The sequence below is a fragment of the Manis pentadactyla genome, chromosome 11, assembly GCF_030020395.1.
Source record: "Manis pentadactyla isolate mManPen7 chromosome 11, mManPen7.hap1, whole genome shotgun sequence".
Classification (NCBI taxonomy): Eukaryota; Metazoa; Chordata; class Mammalia; order Pholidota; family Manidae; genus Manis; species Manis pentadactyla.
The window spans coordinates 33,380,804-33,397,455 of NC_080029.1; the positions used below are offsets into that span (position 1 = coordinate 33,380,804).

Consider the following 16,652-nt stretch of genomic DNA (forward strand, 5'->3'; position numbering starts at 1 on the left):
TTATGTCAGGCCCTTATTATTTTTCACTTGGGCCTCTGCAATGGCCTTTTCATTTCAATTCTTAGCTCTAATTTCTCCCTACTCCATTGTATCCTTCTAGTCAACCATCCTAAATCACAGCTTTTAGCTCTTGTCACTGTTAAAAAGCATTCATGGACTTCCCTCCCGTCTACAAAATAAAGTCCAAAATCTTCAGTTCATTTTTAAAACCGTCCATGATCTAGCTTCAAGCTTTACTTCCCATTTTTTCTCCCACCTCTCTTCCGTAAAATCTCTGCTTCACCCAACCTCAGCTACTCCCTGTTCCTATGTTCACATCTCCAGCTATGCTCCAGCTTTGCTCATGCTTTTTTCTTTGCCAAAAGCCTAACTCTAACCCCAGTCCCATCTTAATCTGTCACCTCTACATATATTACAATGTCCAGTTCATATGCCCCCCTTCACAGCATTCATCTTGATAAAAGGATGGGATCTGGCTTATCTAAAGAGTCCACTCGGATGATCCATGCTGCTTTGTCCTCCAGACGTTTGTATATGTATGCTCTCTCCCTTACTAGACAGTAAGCTCTCTGAAGACAGAAACAACATCTTAAGCACCTTGCTTTTTCTGCAGTGCTTAGCATAGTATCCTATAGTAGATGGGACTAAAATATGTATTGAATTAATGAAGTCTCACAAAACAGCTAATGTAACTACATTCAGTTTAAGATGGCAAAGAACATCAGGTTCAGAAATAGTTCTGTGTTGAAAAACAAGTTTTGCTTTTAGAATCCTCAGAGAACTCTGAAGTTGCACTCTGCCAAAAAGATCATTGCATGTAGGGCTCCTGACAATATTAGATACCCTAAATATCTTCAACTATTTCTGTTTCTTGACGAGCGTCTTTCCTTCTTTCCCATTCCACCCTCCTCCTCCTCTTTTTCCTTCTTACCCGTTCTTCAAAGGACATCTTTACTCCACCTCATTAATATAAGGTTATGATGTCACTTTTTTCCTCTTGAAGACAGCAGCTGATATCATCTGCTCTTCCTCAAAAGGTGGTGGACAGGGCCAAATTTCAAGATGTCACTTAGAAACAAGTTTAGACCACAGGATGCACATCTTCTTGCAGTAATATGTTAGTAATTTTTATGAGCACTGGCTCTATTCATGTACATGTCAGAATGTATGACAGTTTAATATTACTTCTCCCCATATATCTATCTGATCACTTACTAATATTGCAGAAACACTTCACTCATTCTTCCATGCATAGATTTTATCTGCTTAAAATCTCACTCAAGTATATACTTTGTTATTAACAATGATACTTTAAAATGATACTTTGAAAATTTTGGATAACTTCTAGTTATCATTTTCTTTATAAATGAAGCCAGGGAGAATTTTTTATAAATGAAGCCTTTGATTTGGGCAACATTTGGTTACATGAGGAAATGACTGTTGAATCTTTTATGATGGCACTGGTATTATAGTATCAACAGAAACTACAGTAGCAACAAAAATTAAAACAATTCTGGAATTAAAGCCGTGGAAAGAGTGACTAATACTTTTATTCTCGTCTTTATTTATCCCAGTGAAGAACTTTTTAAAAATATCTGTACATTCATTTAACCATTCTAATTGCATTTGGAAATATTTATTGCTTTTACCAACATTTGTAAATCACATGGGGTTTTTTTTGTTCAAAAGAACATGAGGCACAGAAATGTTTCCATATGCTGGAAAATGGTTCCATCATTTTAATAAGGGGGGGAATGTGGTAATAACAATTCAGCTATAGAAGGTGCCCTTATGAAAATGAGACACATTTAGGGTTAACTGTAAACAACTTTGCAGTCACATGAGTTCACCTCACAAAAGAACAGAATAATGTAAAGTCAATTATAATTTACAGAAGTTTAAAAAATGCTACAATGGCTAAAATATAATTTAATATTCTAAATTCAGATCAACTTGAACTCTCACCTATTGATAAAGAGGCCAACTCTTTTGTAACTCTAATGATCATGTATATGATCAAGCAGGAGGACAGGTTCCAACTTTTAAAACTTTTAATCATTCTTATTCCTCTCTGTCCAGGCCTTTTAAACCAAGAAAACCATAAGCTTTATGAAAAAATGGATGTTACATTAAAGGCTAAAGACAGTTGCCTTATTTTGGCTATTAAATAATTGAATATTCAACTTCTATCTTCTGAAAATATTCATAAAAATTTCACTTGACAATACCCCACTACCACAAAAGAAAGAAAAAGGCCAAAAGCCCTTTGACAACCAGAACATACTGTTATTATACAGCCTCACCCAACTCCAGTCCAAATAAGTGATAGTAACTTCAATGGACACCAAACCACAGGCTACCAGCTGCATATACTGTAAGCAAATTTACCACCAAAAGAAAAATACCAGAATGCTGCATGCTGAATAGCATTTATCTCTAGACCCCAATTCCTATTGCAAGAGATCTATACTCTTTCTACTCTGTCCCAGAAGATATCCAGAGTTCACTGTCTATTTGTAGGAAATATGGAGACAACATTTCTATGACCAAAGACATTCAGAATGTCCTCTAAACCAAACTCAACCCTGGGTGATTGTAGTACCAACTAAGCCTCAGGCAACTACATTTCTCAAAAGGGTCACATCTACAAATGTTCCTGTAGACTGTAACAAATTTCTCTGGGCTTATGTATATTTGGATTGCAACAGGAATACTAACCTATATGTCCAATTTAGTATTTAATCTAAATACAATTCAAAAGACAGAGAGCTCTTCCTTAACTGATGGAACAACTACTTACCTAATTTTGTCATAGTGGTCATATTCTTTACAATCAGTATTCATTTCTGAAAAATATGTTTCCTGTAGTTGTAAATGTTTTGCTGGGCTATGTGAAGTTCTCTAAAATAGGAGAGTTAAGTAAAGAATGTGTTTCCTAAATATCTTATTGAAGACATTGCTTTTTAGGCAGCAGGTTTTTCCACTGTCATATATATATATATACCAGTATACATGGTAATTTAAGTGTTAAATATCAGTGACTACCTGATATATAAACAAATGAAGACAAAGTATTTTTGTTTTTTAAGACCAAATATTTGCTTTTCTACAAAAAAAGTCTTAAGCTTGATTGAATGTTCTTAAATTGAATCAAGTCTTATCTCCCAAGTAATTTGTTTCAAACAAAACAGTTTCATTCTAAAAATGATCTGTATTTTAATCAGTAATTCTAAGAGTCACATTACTGATATGACTCTCCCATAGTAATTCTGATTATAGGAACAGCAACTATTTTTTGGTAACTAAAGGAAAAACAAAGAAGAAAGCACAGACATACAAAGACACAAATATTTAATGAAACACCAACCATGGCCAGACACCAAAATGGGAGCTAAGCATACAAGGTAAATGAAGCCTATAATTGATTTGATGACATTACTATATTTTTCTCATATCAAAAGAGCTATCCATATTGCCATTCATCCATAATGAAAGAGAAACATGCCTCACAAAAACTCTCTCCTAACTCTGGCAACAATCTGCTCCTCTATTCAAGAGGCTAAATCAATTTGCTTCGAACAAAACAGTTTCATTCTAAAAATGATCTGTATTTTAATCAATAATTCTAAGAGTCACATTACTGATATGACTCTCCCATTGTAATTCCTCTATGGGAATTACTATATGTCTTTGGGTGATTTTACTATTTATGGTTCATGCTTGCTGTGCATTCAGTCCTGGGAATATATAGTACATATGGTATTACAATGATGATGGTGATGGTGATGATCATAGCAATAGCTAATACTTATTAAGCATTTATTTAATTTATTCAATTCTGGATACTGCTCTAAGCACTGCATTTATTATTTAGTCAAATCCTCATAATACCCCATGGGGTGTTAGGTGTGACAGAGCGAGTATTAAAAGACAACTGCTTAATTTAAAAATATTAGATCAAATTCAGGGACTTAAATACATCAAATTAAGAAATCTACTTTTACTTCTTAATTCTTCTATCTAGAACCATAGGTAACAGCTTAATTATAAAATACATCACTGTGTGTTTAACTTGTAACAACCTGCTCTTCAGCAGAATATCTGCAAAGGTAGGACAAGACCAGTGATAGGGAAGAGAAAAGAACAGTCATCCCCTCCCTCTTTAAACCTGTGTCAAAAAAGAAAAGTACAAAGTAAATTTGTATTATCAAATGATTTATACCAAAGACTTCAGTCTGAACTCTTTTAACTTGTGATGCAATTTAAGATTTAGGAATTAATTTCTTCAGTTGTTTTTTCCACTGAGAAGATTTAACAATGTTTTCCCTTTCCTACTCCTTTCTATTTAATTTTCCAAAAATAACCATTCATCTGACTAAAAGGTTGAATGGGAAAGAAGTATTTTCATATTCCCCAAAAGGTATCCCTAAATTCAAATCAGGATACTCCACTGGGTTGAGAATTCCAAAACTCCATTAATACCTTCAAATCCCAAATTTACTATGAATCTCAAGACTGCAGCCTCTAAAGGGGGCCAAAGGAGCTCTTCCTTCCCCCAAGGGGCCTATTCAGGAGGATATCTCTCTTTTCATAATCCTGAAATGGAGTGAATCTAACAGACCCCTTTGGGGAAAATCCTAACTGCAACAATTCTTAACCTTTTAAAAGCCATAGATCTCTTTGATAATCTTGTGAAGGCTATGAACTTTCTTCCCAGAGAAATTCTCTTAAGAACATACATATAAAATTTTACACAATCTCTCAAGTTTCATAGGCTTACTGAAGCCCAGTCATGGATTTCAATTTTAAAATCTTGGTCTATTTTCCTTATCAGTTACCTACCCTTCTGTATCACAGGAGCTCAGGATCATATATCAAAATAACAGAGTGAAATTTTTTGAAGAAAAATCAATTGAAAGAAAAATGTTAAATGTTCCAAGATGAAAGTGGTACTTGGCAATGTGGGGTATCACTAACCTGGTTGTACACCAAAAGGTTTCACCAAATGACATGAGTGAGGCCATCTAGAAGTTACCATGGTCTTACTATGCACAAACTACATTATTCTCTCAGATTCACACTACTGATTGACACTTTCTTGCTTTAGATATTTCAGTACCACTTAAACAATGGAAAATTTGACATTCTAATATACTCATATTTTCCTTTACTATTTCTGATTCATATCTGAAAGACAGTTTAGCTTTTGTTGTTTTTTATTGTTGATTTTATGATTTAGCTGTCAAGAGTTGGAGAGAAAGGAGGTCTTGCTTTTCCCTTGTCTACAATGAGTACACCTAAACAAATATTTTAATATAGTAATACATTCAAGCTATGTAAGATCCTTTCTTTCTCTTAGGTGAAAAAGGGCTCCCTGGTCTATCCAACAATCACAGTGACTCTGAAATACATCTTTGCATCTCCAGGACCTACTCCTAATCCACTAGATGAGGAGATTAAGAGACTCTACCAACTATCTAATAATCTGCAAGGTCCATAACGGCAGGGCTCTGAGTGGTTTTGGTCCCTGTACTATGGCCAGTGCTTCATGCCTGGCAGTTAGTTGGTACTGAAAAACTACAATTTTCATGCAATGATGAAATGCAGCTACTAGTTCAATCACTAAGTATGTAAGCCTGGCAAGTTGCTAAACATCTCCAAGACAGATAATTTATCTAAAAAAGGAATAATAACCTTCATAGAGCTATTACTAAGATTGAATAAGATCAAGTCCATAAAGAACAGAATAGTAGTAACAAAAATACTATAATTATCCTTTAATGACCTATATTTTAAGGTCTATCAGAATGAATATAGCTGAGTTTTTTAACATGACTACATTATAAATTGATGTGATTCAAAATATTTTTATGACCACATTTTTATAAAATCAATAATAATAGGCAAAAAACCACATAGGAACAGAAATATTAAATACAGAGATGAAGAGGGGGGAAAACTCATAAATAAGGCAATGTTTTGAAAGAAAATAACTTCCTTATATATTTGTGGCTTAAAACATAACTAATACTTTCCAAATGACAAACCTGACACAAACATAACAACTGGAAAATTTATTTTTGCTAAAATTATTATCCAGCTCTGTCAAAAAAAAAATCCTTACTTCTTAAGGGCACGTACTCTAAGATGAAAATGTCTTGGTGCTGAAAAAAGAGTCCATGAAAAAAAAAAGTGCTTTAGTTTTCTTTTTCCCTGTGGTACAGGTTTCTTTAAAAACTAAGTTTAAAGCGCCATCTACTGTGTCTGTTAGGATCACCTCACTTTTGTTGGTTTTATCGCAAAATGCTGCAGAAATGCAAAATGAAGCAAAGTTAGAATCAGTTACTTTAAAATTATATTCGAAAGAAGTTAAAGATGGTGTGCTTTTTTATATTTATATTTTTTATACAATATAGATGTAAATGCCTACTACACTGTACGTGTGTGTGTGTGTGTGTGTGTGTGTGTGTGTGTGTGTATACACCCACATTCTCATACCTGAGCAATCATTTTTCCTGTTTTCTTTTCACTTTCTTCTCAAGTAGGCCTGAACTTATGATAAGATAAGCATCACAGAGGACCAAAATGCTTATTTCTATACGTTAGAGGGACAAGTAATGACAAGAGCAAATTTTTATGGAGGGCTTACTTTGTATCAAGTAGTGTCTTAAGCGCTTTTCACTAAATATCTCACGTAATCTTCACAAAAACACTTTGAGACAGGTGCCATTTCTATTATCTCTGTATTACAGGTAAAAAAAATTAGGCACAAATTACAAAATACTTTCCCCAAGGTAACACAGCTTATAAGTGACCAAACTATGATTTGAACCCAGACATTTGGCTCCAACCATCTCTTAACCATGATACTTTTACTATCAGTGAGTTCAAATTATTATAAATCACACTTCTATCATTAGAACTGCATAGGACAAACTCTGCATCCTGTTTTACTTCAATACATTCTAACATCATTCTACCTTTAGGCTTTTTTTGGTATGTTTCTATTGTTAGGAGGTATTTTTATAGAGAGAGAAACTTGTTAAAATACCTTGATCATACTCTGGAGATTCTAATTTGATACATTTGATTTGGAATTTGAAAGCTTTGTTTTTAGCAAGTTCCCTCCAAAGACTCTGACGCAGCCCACCTGGGATCCTGCATTTAGAACCATGGAGTTTTAAGACATATTCTATTTGGGGGCTACCCATCTGCTCTTAGGTTAGAAGTTCTCCTGACTTTTCTCTTATTTTAGAGTTTAAATACAGAGTACTAGGAAGGCAAAACTCTGTCACAAATTAAAACATATGAAGGAATGAGGGATTTTGTGTTTTTACTGACTTTCAATATACAGAAGCATACATAGTAAATGGAAATAGTAAATGGTAAATGGAAAATATTTTGTTTGTTTAATAATCTCAGAAGAATAAGGAAGAAATGCAATAAGCCTCACTAGCTGTTTCTGTACACAAACTTGTTGCTGACCCTCCAGGTAACTTATTTTCAGTGGTTTTCAAAAGTTGCTCAAGTAATTCTCATTGAGGGGGAAAAGGAAAGGCAAAGATTCAGCACCATTCCCATCCCACCCTCACTTAATTAAAATAAAGTTTCCATAGATAAAGTTTGAAAACCACTGACTTATACTCCACTAATGCTGGTATTTGGTTCGCATGGATGTAGCATGCAAATAAAACCAAGTATCTTGAGCCAAGGGACTGTGACTCATTGTCCTTTTAAAGTAAATGGATGGATGGATGTGTGGGTGGATATAGATGGCCAGTCCACAGCTCCTGTGAGGGTGACTATCTTATTTATCAACCCACAGGGTCTTTTCATTACACAGATATAGGTTTTAGTGAGAAAATATTAAAGTATTAAAGGAATCTCCAGTTCCTACACAACCTCCTGTTTCTTCCCTAAGAGTACACTTGGGGGACACAGAGCTCTAAAATTTTTTAGAGAAGGTCACTTGTAAACATGGTGTGCTTGTAATGTAATGAAATTGGTGTTTTAATAAGCCTCTATAACTTACATATCTAAATGAGTGACATTCGTGAAATAAATCGACCAAGAACTCATTCTAATGGAAATCCTGTCATCTACAACAACATGATCAACTTGGAGGACAGTGCACTACGTGAAATAAGCCAGACTAAGAAAATTGCTGTATGAGCTCACTTACATGTGGAATCTACAAAAGCAAACTCCTAGAAACAGAGAGTAGAATGGTGGTTAGCTGGGGTGGGGGAAATGGGAAGATCCTGGTCAAAGGGTACAAGATTTCAGTTATGAAATGAGTAAGTTCCAGGATCTGATGCACAGCATGATGGCTACAGATAATAATATTGTGTTGCATTAAAAATATGCTAAAAGTAAATCTTAAGTGTTTTTACACATATAAAAAATAGCAACTACATGAAATGATGGGTATATTCATTAACTTGATTGTCATAATCATTTCACAATGTATACATATTTCAAATCATAACATTGTATACCTTAAATATATACAGCTTTATTTGTCAATTATACCTTAATAAAGCTGGGGGAAAAAACAAAGCAAGTCATCTAAAGATTTTAAAAACTTACTCTAATACTACTATTACACAAATATTCCTGCAATTTCTCCTTGGTAATTTCCTTCAGAAATTTTGGAATAACAAAAGAAAATTAGTTTTATTACTTTATATGTAATTTGTATTTAAATTTTCTTTAGTTTGATCAGTCATCTTTTTCCTAATACTAGATTCTAAATGACCATTGACTGTATCAAAAATAAAAAAATATTCTAAAAAATAAAGACTTGCCACCACAGAAAAGAGTCAGAAGAATGTACTATTCTAATAGCTATTCCCCAAAAAAGGAGCATGCATAAAATGAGTATATAATCTTCCGTGACCATTTCAAGGGAAGCAGTACATATTTGGATGTACACAGCTGGCATTAAAAAAGAAATTCAGACACTGTATTTTTTAAATCACTACACTTTATAATTACAGCTATTGCGGCAGTGCTTTTCATTTTCTGTATATCAAAATGTTCTGTGCCCTAAGTCTTCCTTTCACAAGAAGAATCAAAACCAAGCCCTCTATAGGGGCTCCAGTCCGGCTCTTGGAGGATTTGGCAGGCTTGGTAACTCCAGTATATTGACATTACTCCTACTACTTCACATAGACCTTCACTTCAAGGGTGGTGTGTCTTCCACCACATTGCCCAATTCTTCCACTATTCCAAATACTCTGAAGAAGCTTCCCAGAAATCCCCATTTGGATCAGCAAAAATATTTTGGTGTCATCAGCAGATTTCACCATTTCCTTCTGGAGTCATTAAAACATTAAACAAGCACGATCTTGGTATCAACCCTTGGAGTTCCTCCTATTAACCTCTCTCCAGCTGAAGTCAAGCCATCCTCTGCTATGTTGTATTCCCATCATAGGATCAGGATGTGTTTATTTGCTAAAAGTTAAACTTGGATGGATATTTTTTAACTGAAAGTTGCAAAATGCATTACGAAAGCAAAGGGAAAAAATTCCCAAAGGGAAAGCCAAAGAAACCAGAAAGAGGAACAGCTTCTGCTTGAGTTGTCTTATCTAAGCACTTAAACGACCTCATATTCAACTGATTCTAAAACCTTGACAGAATTTTGACCTTGGCCCTCCAATTATTTATTTCTTTTATAATTGTACGAGAAACCTTATTAAGCACATTTGGAAATTCTATATGAATTATAACCAGCAGGTTCAACTATTTTGTTAGCTTTTTCCTCTGTTTATTATACTTGAAGGGAAAAAAGCAAACAGTCCTTACCTAGAAAGTGGAAAAGCAAATAGTTTTCTCCTCAAACTGGTCTGTACTCTGAACAAGCGAATCACTCACTCTCTTTTATTCAAGTGCAAATCTGTTTGAAGCTTTGATGCTGCTTTCCCAGCCAGCTCTCTGCAGCTGCATAAAAGATGAGCTGTGAGAATGAAAACTAGATCTGGGCTAAAAAACAATACTGTCCATATGCAAACTCATTCAGAAAGTAGTGAGGCTTCTACACAACCCTTCCCATTTCTTCCATTCTAGCTTACCCCTAGCCCAAAGGAGGAGGTACTGTACCAGACCACACCCAATCCTGTTTAAAACAACAACTTGTCATATGTAAGCAGGGGAAAGATAAGGTTCCTAGACAACCCCCTCCCATTCCTGACACAGCATCTGAGGTGTTCTCAGGATCAACCTTCAGCTCAAGGCTAGACAGAATGAGGCAGGGTCAATGGAGCGAATAGGAAGACCCTCACAGGTGTCTTAAGTTGACTGTGGACAAAGAGACTGGCAGAGGCACAACAGCAGCAAGCAGAATCTACTTTACCTCTCTCACCCCAGGCAAAAGCAAAGCAAAAACCTTTCCCTAAAAAAGCCAGATCTGCTGTAGACTTTCGGAAAGTCTGGCAGCCCATCAGTCTACATGTAAGAGTGTCAGGTAACCTTATTATCCCAGCAATCTACTTAGACCAACAGTGAACCACAAAATTGAGAAAGTTCACCATCAAAATCAAACTCTGCTAGGATCAGAAGGGTATTCTCAAGGGTTTTTACTCAGATGTCATTATAACTCCATGTTATTTTTAATACTGTTCTTTGGATTTTGCCCCACACAGAATTCCCAAGTCACAGGAGGACCATGAACAATGTCCAGATGTATAAAATGCAAAAATACTTCCCTCCTACTTGTGGATTCCAAGATAAACACCACAAGAAGCACGTGTTACTAAACTCAGAGCTCATTCCAAATTCAATACTGCATCATGTGCACAGTGCAGGGTTTAAAAAACAAAAATTCACAAATACTCTACACGGTTCATAAGTCAGTCTTGGGCAAGCATATGACCACGTAATAAGGAAACATGAATTGGAGAGCAGGGGTAAAGGGTGAGAACAGCTTCAGTCATGGCCTTTCCCAGAAAATTGGTGCTATTTTCGGTGAACACTTGTATAATATGGGACATAGATGAAAGAAGAAACAGTATTTTTCTTTTTTTTCTACTGATGGCCCTCAATTCCAAAACCACCCAGCAAACAGGAAAACCCTACAAAGATTTCAAAATCCCTAGCTAAGCCATATACAAATATTATTAAATACACACACACACACACACACACACACACACACACAGAGGTAATGAATACCTAAATGTCTGGCTGGCCAGCCCAGACAGAATCCTTTTGACCTATAAAACTTGGTTCTGGACAGAGTACATGGAACTTTTAGGAGGCAGGGAAACAGGACATTCAGGTCATGTGAAAGGACCTCTACATTATTTTTATTATGTTTCAAAAACTAAAGTAAAAAAGAGATGGATAGATGAACAGATAGTGGAGAAATAGTTTGGCTAACTGAATGAGTTCAGTTTTTCTCTCAGCATGTATCCTAAGGAAAAACTTCTAATAAATTAAGACTGGAAAATGTTTACTGAAATATCTTGACTTCTTAAAATTATGCAACATTTCACAGAATAAAATAATATATATCCTACATAGGCCATGAAGCATAATGATAAAATACCTATCTATGAATCCATCATCCAACTTATTGATTAGAACATTCCCAATCCCAATGAAATTATGCATGGAGCCCTCCTGAATCCCATCTTCCTTCCTCCTTCCCAATGATCATCACTACTCTGAATTGTGCATTTATTTACTCTTGCCTTTTATAAAAATAGGTTTTACCACAGCTGATTGGAGTGTTCAAATGCATCTGATAATCCCCCCTTTGCATAGGCTTCCACACTGAGAAGAAAAAAAGAGTAAAGTTCTTACCTCAATGCATGAAAAAAGTAATTGCCTGTTTGTCTATCTTCTCTCAAGATCAGGAGTTATGTCTTATTTGCTGTAACTTCCCAGTAACTTGCAGAGTGATAGGCACAGAATGAGTGCCAAATGATTATTTTTCAACTAATTTTTCAAATTACAGCCAAAATACGCTAAATGTTTCACAGTCAGAGCTGGTCAACAACGACAGTATTGCTCTTTTGACCATTTCCTTTCTTCAATGACAGACTTCCTATCCCCAGTCACTGGCTCAATTCTACCAATTATCTCCCTAGTCTGCAAATCAAAGTAAGTCACTACATCACCTCATCACACACTAGATATAACCTTAGGAGGCACTGTAATTGTCAAATGAGACTATTTCCCCAGGAGTCGTACAGTCTGGGATTATTACATTAATGCTTAATTTAGTAGTAATTGAGCTATACTTAACTACAAGATGCCTGTAAGACACAGAAGCATCAATTGTTTCCTACTGGAGGACAGCATCGTCTACAAAGCAAACTATTATCAGATTGACTGAGAAGTCCCTGCTGTTTGACAGCAGAGTTTCACAACTACCTTAAAATATCTTTACATTATGTACTGAACACAAGTCTCTAGGGGGCTGTGTTCTGAAGAATAAGCCTACACCCTCAGTTATGTCACCATTATGCAATATACTCATAACAAATTTTTCCATCAGTCCAGAAGAACAAAACTGACAACTAACGCTGCTTCAGATTAAAATTATATTGTGTGACCTCCCCAAAAATTATCAGTGTTAGAAAACATTTCTGACTCAGCTCTTCCTTCTGATCAAAGCACAAGATTAAGATTGAGAATATCTAAAATATCACTCTGGGTATGGAGAGGAGTCAGGAGGGAATGCCTAAAGAACTTAAACCAAACATAAGACATCAATCTTAAGAGGCAACTGCATTGTTATTCCAAAGGATTTAATAGCTTTACTTTAGAAAACAAAGTTTAGGAAACTGCTTACATAAATAAGTGTTCTCTCTAGTTTGGAATTAGTTCTTATATTGCAAAAAACTAAAATTAAAAAAATCATAAAGCACTGGAGCACACTACTTTACAAAACCCACATCTTCTCGTGTAACACAGCTGAGAAGCCTTGGTCAAGAATCCAAACTGATTTTGATAGACCATTCCAGGGAAAAACCTTGAGAAGGTGAACATCCTTCTCAGGAGGCTTTTAGTGCTCTATTTCAAACAACTAATGCCAAAAAGAAAAAAAACCCTATGTATGCTCATTATTTGCCAGATACGACCATTTAATTTATCTCAGCCGACTTGAAAAATACTTTCACTGTTACCACTGCTCTCTGATATCAAGCTGAAGGTATGGTAGAGAGACTGAAACTATTCTCGAATGCACTGCTGGGAGAGACTGTTCAAGGTGGACAAGTGATCACAACCACGTCAGTGTGACATTCATCAAAGCCATCTACCTGCTCAATTACTAACAGGGAAACATCTCCACTCAGACAGTAACAGAGACACATTCGACTTTCTCCACCCACTTCCCCCCCAACCTAAATATGAATTTTGTAGCCAAAGGGTTACGCTCATCTACCTAAAGTCAAAGAAAGACAATAGTTCATAGCACTATGATGCTGATCGATTATGAGGGCATTTCTCTGATGGTGACTTGACAAACAGAATTACTGTCATCCCTGCTGTGACCAGGTGGTCCTTTATTGTTTTTTGTTTTTATTTTTACCTATATTTCTAAGGACTACCTTGCCTGAGCCCCAAAAAAGGAAACTATTCTTTTATCACTATCCTGCCCCACAGCATTTCTCTACTACTTAGTAACTAGGAAACACAGACAGTAGGAAGAAGGCATGTTACCTGCTAAGAGGACATTGTTTCATTCTTAGTTTCACTTTATTGGTCCCCTTTAATTGCAGTCCATCCATACTGGCTGAGGGAAGAGCGCTGAGTATCAGTAAAAGACAATTGTCAGCACCCTGTTCAGCCCCTTGGTGGCCACCTACCTGAGACAATCAAGCACACACACTGCAATACATCTAAGCCACCTTATTTCATCATGTTGTAAATATTGGACTTACATGAATAAATTTACTTGTGCATCAAAAGAGGCAAGAAAGAGAAACAACAGAATGGGAGAAGATACTTGAAAATCAAATATTCACCATTGTGGAGAAACACCTAATGCCTTGTACACAGGCATCCTTGACAGTGGTGTGCTACAGTGGAGGAGGGTGTGTGGTGCTGTTGGGAAATTCTTCAAAGTCAGAACCCTGAATTCTACAAAGAGCCAGGAAACCTGTTAGACTCTAGTCAAAAGGCTTGCTGAAATCCCCATCTGATCCTATACACTCAACACCTTGAAGGATCCCCCTCACGCCTCCCCTACAACACGGTCACTGATAAACACTAAGTAATGAACCGCATCCTCTGGATTCCTGAATAACTAGCCCTAGAGAAGCTCATTTTCTAATATGTTCATAAGAATACAATTTTTTTTAATTCCAGAAGAAATTTTCTCCAATAGGGGAATGAAATACAGGATATAAAACAAACAAAACTAAAATCAAAAAGTATTATTTTCCATATTATTTAACATAATGTACAAAGATGGGGTCAAGTTTTTAAGTTCATAAATTTTACCTATAAACTCTCAGTGGGTAGGGAAACCATCTTGTTCAGTGTGGTACCCTCAGCCAGATTCCCTAACTCTTACTAAATACTGTCAAATAAATGAATAATCAAAGAAATGAACAAATGCCATAGGAACCACTCTCCTGAGGTAATTATTGATGGCATTTTACAATTCGACTTATTTTCTATTTACCATCCTACTTCTTTTCTCTTTTTGTCTTTAGCTCTTCATTTCTTTCCTTCTTTCTCATTTTAAACCTATGTCTTCAGACTGCCACTGGCTGTTCTCACTAGCCACTGCTTTGTGAGATTGATCTCCGTACGGGCACTAGAACGCTAGCATTTGCTAATTATAAAGCGCCACCTAGTGGTCTAAACTCCCTTTATACAGAAAGTACCAGATAATTAAACTGGAAAACCTGATAACTAAGAAACACGGTGAATTCACAGTTCTTATGTTTCAATTTCTGGTAAGTTAGCAAAGGTCCAATTCCATTGAGATCTTTTATTTAAATTACACTTTTAACGCTATAAAATACAAATCTGATTATATTTTCCTCTATCTGCAATATTGTTTCCTTAACGTACCTGATCATCATCTAACAAGATGCTCACTGACATTTGTCTAATTGTCCCACAATCAGTAACAAGAGCCGGCAGCTGAAAGTAAGAAGCAGTACCTGCCTAAATCTGAAGGAAAGCACCAAAAATTTTGTCCACATAGCTCCCCTAAGGTTTGCTAAAAAGTAGTAAAACTAGGCTGCTGCCCTCAATCAACGCTCCCAAGGACAGAACCAAGGCAAGGGAGAGGCTGGAAGTCTGGTCTCATGGGGGTCATCAAGTGGGCACTTCAACTTTGAGAGACACAAGGACAGATAGGCAGATTGGTCCCAAGTTGTCTGCTACCAGAGCTGCAGAAGCTGAAAGCATCTGAACATAGAGATCGATGCAGCTAAGCCTCTGGAGATTTCCGAAAGAAAAGGACTAGCTAGAACAGTCCATGTCTTAAGCACAAGGCCCAAAGAAGGTTGTAGCATATGTAGCTAGACTGGTAAAAAAAAAAAAGGACTAGGGCCAGTGGAGGGCACATAAGAGGCCCTTACCAGTTCCAGCACCTCCATGTGCAGAACCATGAAGTAGAAGGATGGGGAAGGGATGTTCATTAGCACAGCCACCCTGTGAACAGCGGACCACTAAACAGGGACCAGTGGGGGAAGCCATGGCTACCCTTCCCTGTAGGAGTCCTCATTGACAGAAGGGGTCTGGATGAAGGTGGACACTTCTTAAACAAATAACCATCTATACTAAAGTCTCCACATTGGTGGAAGACACTGGTATCCAGCAGAACTAGAAGACTTAGAACACTGTCTCCACCAACCACACTGAAGACGTCTGATTTCCCTATGCCCACATGCTGTTGCCAACATACAGGATCTGGGTCTTGAAAAGGGAGGAGGAACACAGTATCTCTGATCTAGACTGTAAACAGCCTGAGTCACAGCTCTAGCTCTATCCTGTACTGGGAGGATATACTTTCCAAAGTGTGTGCTGGCCTACACTATTTTAGTAACAAAATATATACACCTACATGCATACACACACACACACACACACACACACACACACACAGGAAAGTTGTGGAATGTGCTCTTGCTTGAAGTTTCACACAGACTAGAATATTTGAGAAACAATACTTACTTATATTCTAATAAACTGGACTTGCTCAATAAACTGGTTACAATAAGAATTGCTAGGGCACTTGTTAAATTCAGATTCCCAGCCTTCCTCTGATTTTCCAGCTGTGGGTGAAGTTTAAGAATTTGTTTTTGTGGGGTGGGTTTTCTGAGTGATTCTTATGATCACACAAATTTAAGAAACACTATTCTAGGTGAACTGACTAAACTCCTGAGTATAGTATCCCTGCTCTATGAGAAGGCTCTCACATATTTCCCTATCCCTTCCTCTTACTCTGGGCTACAAACAAATAAGAATATTTGCTATTTCCATATTTTGCAAACAGCATTACATCCCTATGCCCATCTTCTCAACACATGCTTTTCTTGGGATAATCTTCTTTCTTCATTTGACAAATATCAACCAATTCCAACACTTTCAACCCTCTGTGATATCACATTTACTTGGTTGTATGTTAAATTTCTTTCTTTGGGACTAAGAATTATTAGAGGGCAGGATTGATGTCCTAACTT

The 16,652-nt window shown here is 36.4% G+C and overlaps 1 protein-coding gene and 1 long non-coding RNA gene across 5 annotated transcripts in view; both read right to left on the reverse strand.

The window, feature by feature from the left end:
* The window catches only part of RAD51B (RAD51 paralog B), a 589,871-nt gene that overhangs the window by 457,856 nt on the left and 115,363 nt on the right, over positions 1 to 16,652 (reverse strand). The gene's annotated exons all lie outside the window — the stretch shown is intronic.
* Positions 7,392 to 16,052, reverse strand: LOC118926472 (uncharacterized). The gene is made up of 3 exons (XR_005030483.2): positions 14,639 to 16,052; positions 13,672 to 13,758; positions 7,392 to 11,775 (listed from the first exon to the last, which is right to left on the reverse strand). It is a non-coding gene; the product is annotated as an uncharacterized LOC118926472 (long non-coding RNA).